This window comes from Triticum dicoccoides, chromosome 1B, assembly GCF_002162155.2.
Source record: "Triticum dicoccoides isolate Atlit2015 ecotype Zavitan chromosome 1B, WEW_v2.0, whole genome shotgun sequence".
NCBI lineage: Eukaryota > Viridiplantae > Streptophyta > Magnoliopsida > Poales > Poaceae > Triticum > Triticum dicoccoides.
Genome location: NC_041381.1, coordinates 188,487,162 through 188,495,720, shown reverse-complemented (window position 1 = coordinate 188,495,720; position 8,559 = coordinate 188,487,162).

Below are 8,559 nucleotides of genomic sequence, written 5' to 3'. Positions count from 1 at the left end.
GAGACAACGGTGGTGGGTGGGTGAGGTGGGGAGAGAGAGAGAGGGGTGGGGCCGGGCTGGGAGAGAGAGAGGGGTGGGCCGGGCTGGGAGAGAGGGGAGGAGATTTTTTTTAGAAAAAGAGAGGGGAGGAGATAGTCTGACTTCTTTGCCATCAGTCAATGGATGGCAAAGGCCCATATCTTTGCCATCATCCAGCGGCTGGCAGATGGCAAAGAGGTGGGGCTACTGGGCCGTTACAGCGTCGTCATCCACTGGACCCCACCCACTTCTTTGCCATCTGCCAGCAGACGGAAAAGATTCTTTGCCATCTGCTGGCAGATGGCAAAGAGGTGGGTTGATAGGCCGTTACAGCACTGGACCCTACCCACCTCTTTGCCATCTGCCAGCGGATGGCAAAGATTCTTTGTCATCGGTTGGCGGATGGCAAAGAACTGGCTGGTGGCAACCAGGCTCTTTGCCATCTGTCAGTTCTTTGCCGTCTGTTTTTTGTAAGCAGATGGCAAAGACGTTCTTTGCCATCCGCTGGCAGACGGCAAAGAGCTGACTCATGGCAAATTCCTTGTTTCCAGTAGTGTTAGGCCTTGTTTCCTAGCATTGCAATACCGTTTACGCTCACTTTTACCACTTGTTATCTTGTTGTTTTTATATTTTCATATTACAAATACTCATATCTACCATCCATATTGCACTTGTATCACCATCTCTTCGCCGAACTAGTGCACCAATAAAATTTACCATTGTATTGGATGTGTTGGGGACACAAGAGACTCTTTGTTATTTGGTTGTAGGGTTGCTTGAGAGAGACCGTCTTCATCCTACGCCTCCCACGGATTGATAAACCTTAGGTCATCCACTTGAGGGAAATTTGCTACTGTTCTACAAACCTCTGCACTTGGAGGCCCAACAATGTCTACAAGAAGAAGGTTGTGTAGTAGACATCATCCTCCTTAGATATCTATCACTTTGGGACTAATTTCATATGTTGCTTTTAATAAGCTCAAACAAATATAAGTGAAGATCATGAGCATAATAATTCTTTCTTTCAAAATAATCTAAGTGAAGAAAGAGAGAAGATCTTAAAAAATTAATAACTCCAATATAAATCTAAGTGAAGCATGAGAGCATTTCTTCAAAAATAACAAAGCACATCGTGCTCAAAAAAGATATAAGTGAAGCACTAGAGCAATTCCATGGCTCTAAAAATTAAAGTGAAGCATAGGAGCAAGCATAGCATAATTTTTGGCTCTCTAAAAAGGGTGTGTCCAGAAAGGATTCAAGACTTAGAACACAAAGCAAAACAAGCAAAGACTCATATCATACAAGACGCTCCAAGCAAAACTCATAATATGTGACGAATAAAAATATAGCTCCAAGTAAAATACCGATGGTTGTTAGAAGAAAGAGGGGATGCCACTCGAGGGCATCCCCAAGCTTAGTTGCTTGCTACTTCTTGAATATTATCTTGGGGTGCCTCGGGCATCCCCAAGGTTAGCCTTTTGCTTATCCGTATTCCTTCATCCATCGTAAGATCACCCAAAACTTGAAAACTTTAATCACACAAAACTCAACAAAACCTTCGTGAGATCCGTGAGTATAAGAAAGCAAACCACTACTATAAGTATTGTTGCAAACTCATTCATATTTTACTTTTGAATTATATCTACTGTATTCCAACTTTGCTATGGCAAAAGCTCTTCAAAGAAAACCATAGAATCATCAAAACAAGCACACAATGCAAAGAAAACAAAATCTATCAAAAACAGAATAGTCTATAGCAATCTGACTACTTCGAATACTTCTGTAACTTCAAAAATTCTGAAAAATTAGGATGACATGAATAATTTGTTTATTAATCTTCTGCAAAAAGAATCAACTCAACAGAACTTTTCTGTTAAAAATGAAAAATAATTTTGTGAGCACAAAAATAATTTCAGCAAGATCAAATCAACTCTCGCCCAAATCATCCCAAAGGCCTTGCTTGGCACAAACACTAATTTAAACCAAAAAAACACATCTAATCAGAGGCATAATTGTGTATTTTGTTGAAAACAGCAAGAAAACCTAAAAGCAAAAAGATACAAGTTGGGTTGCCTCCCTACGAGCGCTATCGTTTTATGCCCCTTGTCGGTGTCAAAACCGGCAGATCTCGGGTAGGGGGTCCCGAACTGTGCGTCTAATGATCAAAGGTAACAAGGAGGCAGGGGACACGATGTTTACCAAGGTTCGGGCCCTCTTAATGGATGTAATACCCTACTTCTTGCTTGATTGACTTTGATGAATATAAGAGTTACAAGAGTTGATCTACCTCGAGATCGTAATGGCTAAACCCTAGGTGTCTAGCCTGTATGATTGTGATCTTTCCTATGGACTAAGCCCTCCGGTTTATATAGACACCAGAGGGATCTAGGGTTGTACAGAGTTAGTTACAGAGAAAGAAAAGTACATGATCCGAATGCTAAGCTTGCCATCCACGCAAGGGAGAGTCCTATCCGGACACGGGGGAGGTCCTTCTACCTTGTATATTCACGGCCCATCAGTCCGGCCCACGTCACATAGGCCGACTCCTCAAGGACCCCATAATCCAGGACTCCCTCAGTAGCCCCTGAACCGGGCTTCAATGACGATGTGTTCGGCGTGCAGATTGCCTTCGGCATTGCAAGGCAGGTTCCTGCTCCGAATACTTCAACGCAGTCCTCCATGCAAAACAGCGATAGTCGGCTTTATTAAACAATTACAGCCTTAAGCTGTAAGGGCGAAAATGTTCAAAATGAAATGAGCCACGTCCATAGGCGATTTTTCCGGCGAGGCGTTATGTCCTGGCCCTGTTAGCATTCTGAAGCGTTTCACAGCCTTGCCGTTAACACGTCTTGTCAAAGCAGAAATCATGTCCCCTTATCACGGGATTTTTATAAACAGGGGTTTGGGTAATTCAACCGTGCCGTTCACACGTCCCCTTGGGAATAGGCGAGATTTAAGGCTTGTGAGGGGGCGCTTGACATCCATTGCCTTTATAAGAAGATAAGGATTCGTCTTTTTACCTCACGCCTTCTCCCTCCTCTGGCTATCCATCGTTCGAGCTCCAGCGCCCAAGTCTCAATCCTTTCCATCGCCACCAAGCACTCCTAGCACTACAAAAAAATACACTTCCGTGATGGTATGTGTTTGTCACAGTAGGTCACATTTTCTGTCATGCATGTACATCCATGACGATTTGATGACAGAATCAAGATAGTCATACATGTGTTGTCGTAGAAGTGTTCCATGACATTACCAAAATTATCATCACGGAAGTGTCCACTTCCATGACGATAAATCGCGCGTCATAGAAGTGCTTTCGTCAAGGGTGACCGACACGTGGCATCCACCGTAACGGAACGTCGTTAAGCTATCAGGTCTGGTTTTGGATCCGATAACCCGCTAACAGCCACGACCAATGGGGATTTTCCACATGTAAAATTCTCATTGGCCATAGGAAACACGTGTTGCCTCACTGTTGGGACAGATGTCATCCACTCATTGGACAGGAGCCGCCTATGATACGTCGACACGTTGCACGGCCCAACAGAAGCCCATTCCGGTTGAAAGGTCGGGCCCGTCAAAATAAGCAGGCCAGCCCATTAGCGACCTACTTGAGTCAGGCACATTTACAAGTACGGCCCATACAAGTTACACATAATCGGCCCATCAAAGGCCCATTCTAGATTCTACAATTTCCAGCCCATCGTCAGTTTAAGCCCGTTAACGGCCCGCTATGTTTTTGGCCCAATTGTGGCCTGAGCTTCTGTCGACCTGTTAGCAGCCCATCGTCAGTTTCAGCCCGTTAACGGCCCGGGACGTCTTTCGGCCTTTTCTCGGCCCATTCTACAGTTGGGCCAATTCTAGCCCATTGTGACTTTAGGCCTATCCTCGGCCCATTCGGTAAATGGGACAACTATTAGCCCATTTTGTCCCTCTGCCTGTTAGCGGCCCACACAACGGTTAGGCCTTTGACTTTAGGTCCATTAGGGGGGCCATGTTTTGCAAGGCAAAGGTCCATTAGGGGCCCACGTTCCGCAGGGCATCATTTCAGCCCAATGCGACTTTCGGCCTATTAAAAGCCTAGTTTGCAAATTGGGCCTCCTCTGGCCCATAGCACTTTCGGCCTCCTACTCGCCCGTAAAGTAAAAGGGCCGAGACACAATTGACATTTATTTCGGCCTCCTAAAGGCCCGCGGGCCATTTCCATTTTTACGGCCCTATCGAGCTTTAGGCCTATTGACGGCCTGCTAAGAGCCGTTGTTACGGTGGGCCACATCATTTGGGATCCACATAATATTATTTTGACCAGCCCAATTAAGGCCCGCTTTGACTACACATGTTTGTTCATTTGTATGGCGTCCAGGAGATGTTTGGGCATGTTGGCCCCCGTTTCAACGATATAGCATATTCAAGAAATATCCTACTTTATAATATCGCCTCTAAAAACATACACTATACAATAAAAAGACAGCATAGAAACATAGAATAATCCTACACTATACAATAAAGAAATTACAGTCGAATATACCCACTAGGCATTATAGTTCGGCACTAGTGATAATAAAGCGTACACAAATAGCAAATTACATGCACTGGACAAATAAAGCTCATACATCATGGACACGCATCAAGGGAACTTACCATTTGAACTATAATCTCTTCAAAAAATAGGATTGGCCGAATTCAAATAGCACAAATTTCAATATGCAAAATCTCCAATTCCTTCGTGGTTACCTCAGCGTCTTGTTTCATTTTTTGACTCCTGCATCTAATAACTGCATATCCAGTCTCAACTTGTTGATTGTACGTTGAGAATCATGTACAAGTTGTCTTGCCACCTCTAGTTGATACTCGAGAACATCAGCACATTCCAATTCCAATCCAGGATCATTCGGTAATGGACATGCCGCACTGCTCGCAGATCTTTGTGTTGATGTCACTTCATCCTAAAATGTTTCTCTAAGTACACATGACTCGGGCAAAAATATAGTTACAACAATGAAGCGAGCAAGACAGACTATTTTGTACATGACAAAACAGGACTAACAATAATGTTACACGTCATGAAGCATAAGCAGGTGATATTTTAAAAATTATAAAAAGGTAGTTTGTGCATCCTGCATACAGAAATCTCTCTTAGCTCACAAGAGGAGCATGATGTTGGGGCCCAATCCAAAACACAGACAAGTTACAAATTTAGATAGCACGTTGCGTATAAGTAAGCAAGCAGTTGGCCATTCTGTAGCTCAATTAAAGTCTTAGGGAGCATAATGAACAGCAGAGGTGTTAAGGCATATCTCTCTCGATGTAGTTTTGGTGATTGATGACAACACGTTTGCGGACTAATCGTGTGCTTTGAGCATTTCAGAGAACTATCCTTTGGCACGAGATGATTCCTTCCCCTCGGAATTTCAATCAAGACGGTGTAGCTCTTTCGTTTCTGTTTTGGTGGACATGTTTCGTAGGAGTCACCATACTATCAAGAGGGGATCCGTTGTTGGTAAGGCTAGGGTAGAATCAACACGTACACATCCATTTTCCACCCCCTGAGCCTTCCCGCTTTGATGGAGGCCTTCTTCCCTTTCTATGGGTTTTGGCTTGGTCCCAGCGGTAGTACCATGGTGCCCAGCGGTAGTACCGCTCAAGAGCCACAGGTGGCAGTACCACTCTACAGCGGTAGTACCGCCTGTAGATCCTCAGTCGTAGTACCGCTGCAGTACCAGGGTCCTCCCGCGTCGACTCGAGGGGGCCGCCCCTTGTGTCAGATTGTGCGGCACTAAGCAGCAGCAGTAGGAGCGGTAGTACCGCTCAAGAGCGGTAGTACCGCCCTACCACCGCGGCAGTACCACACTAGGTCCATCCCCTGCTCATATGCCTGCCCTCCTTGGCTGCATGGTAGTACCGCGAGGGGGAGCGGTAGTACCATTGGGGCTAGCGGTAGTACCGCTGCCCCCTGTGGTAGTACCGCTCTCTGCGGGGTTGTTCTGAGGGGTAACGGTTGGATTGTTCCCCCCATTATAAAAGGGTGTCTTCTTCCCCAAAGTTGACTCACCTCTTCCCAAAAGCTCCATTGTTGCTCCAAGTTCCATTTTCACCCGATCTCTCTCCCTAGCCAATCAAACTTGTTGATTTGCTTGGGATTGGTTGAGAAGGCCCCTATCTACACTTCCACCAAGAGAAATTTGATTTCCCCCACTAATACCTAGCGGATCTTGTTACTCTTGGGTGTTTGAGCACCTTAGACGGTTGAGGTCACCATGGAGCCATAGTCCATTGTGGTGAAGCTTCATGGTGTCGTTGGGAGCCTCCAATTAAGTTGTGGAGATTGCCCCAACCTTGTTTGTAAAGGTTCGGTCGCCGCCTTCAAGGGCACCAATAGTGGAATCACGGCATCTCGCATTGTGTGAGGGCGTGAGGAGAATACGGTGGTCCTAGTGGCTTCTTGGGGAGCATTATGCCTCCACACCGCTCTAATGGAGACGTACTTCCCCTCAAAAGGAAGGAACTTCGGTAACACATCCTCGTCTTCACCGGCTCCACTCTTGGTTATCTCGTGCTTTTACTTGTGCAAGCTTATTTGTGTTGTATCCCTTGCTTGCTTGTGTACTTGTTGTTGTTGCATCATATAGGTTGCTCACCTAGTTGCATATCTAGACAACCTACTTTGATGCAAAGTTTAATTTGGTAAAGAAAAGCTAAAAATTGTTAGTTGCCTATTCACCCCCCCCCCTCTAGTCAACTATATCGATCCTTTCAATTGGTATCAGAGCCTCGTCTCTTTATTAAGGACTTTGTCGTCCGAAGAGTATGGTTGACACCGTAGATGGTAGGGAGGAGCACTCTGGTGTGAATCTGAGCTCGTCTACGGGTGATGGGGGAACCGCGGTGTCTTGTGAGGAATTCAATGTGGCTTTGGACACATTGAAAACCTCCATGACAACCAAGGTTGAAAGCATGTTTAATAAATTCTTAGAAGGACTTAAACTATCTACCTTGCCGTTGAAAGTGGGTGATCCCACTGACAAGGTGACGGATGCTAACTCCAACAAGGGGGAAGCTACTAGTGGAAAGGATCCTTCTTCTAGTGGTAGAAATGGCACCAGCATATTTTCCCATGTGGCACCTCCAATTTATGGAGGACCGATTCCTTCTACTCATTTAAATCATGCCGGGCCTCCTCCTAAGATTGTGAAAAATGAGGACTTTGATTCTTGGGCATATTGCTTCAAGCGTCATTTAAATCATGTGAATACTAATCTTTGGAGAATCATTGAAGAAGGTTTCCATCCACATGACCAAAGCAACTTCACCCCTAGAGAAGCCGTGGACAATCAATTCAATGAGAATGCTCTCTTCATCATTCAAGATGTTGTTCTTCCCGAAGATCTCCCTCATCTTCGACCCTTCGCCATGGCCAAAGATGCATGTCATTGTGTTGTTTCCCTCTATAAGGGAAGCGCTAGCATTCAACGCTCCAACTATGAAGTGGTGCAAGATGAAGCCGATGAGTTTGCAATGAAAGAAGATGAAGAACCTCGTGAGCTCTTTCGGAGAGTAACCAAACTTGCAGTCTCACTCCGAGATCATGGGAGCAAGGACACGGATGGCAATTGGATCAAGCGCAAGTTTCTCAAAGCAATGATGCCTTACCACAAGGCCTTGTCCTCCGTCATTTGTCAAAGACCAGACTTTCACTCTTTGACCTCAAATGAAGTGTTGGATGAGTTTGTGGCACTGAGGATCTTGGACAACACCGCTGACAACACGGTGTTGCGCTCTCAAAGGGAAAAGTAAGCCCAACCTTGCCTTGAAGGCCAAGGTTATTGTGGAAGAAGAGGAAGAAGAGGAAGATGAGGAGAGCAACCCCGAAGATACAAAATATGATTATCATGAGCACATGGCTCTTGCTTCAAGGCAATTTTGGAGCAAGAAGAGCACAAGGCCCAACTTCAACAAGAACAACTCAAGTGGGTTCAAGGGCAAGCAACGTGTGAGAACAAGTTACAATTGTGGCAATGTGATCCATTTCATTGTGGATTGCCCTTACGAGAAGCGGGAATACAATGGTGGCAAGCTCATCTGAAAGGACAAAGCCAAGTCCTTCCCCAACAAGAACAACTTCACCAAAAAGACTCCTACTCGAGGGTTGGTGGTTCAAGAAGAATACCATAAGGATGACGATGATTATGAACATAGTGAAGCCATGGCCATGGCCTCCGTTGCCATTGCCACAACTCCACGGGTGTCCCTCTTCGACTCACCCAATGAGAACATCACCGCCAAGTGTCTCATGGCTAAAGCCACCAACAAGGTAACCCCCAACATCAAAACCACCATCATTACTAATCCCTCCTTGATGGATGGCGTTGATGAAAGTGAGGGTTCCAATGAGGAAGTGAATGAATTTGAGTATTTCATGAGTAAGCTCAAGGGAAAATCCAAGAAGCACTTTGTTGCTCTCTTGGAACAACTTGGTGAAGCCAATGACATGATCGAGGCTCATGAAGGAACCATCTCTAAGATGGAAGGTCATAGTCGTGA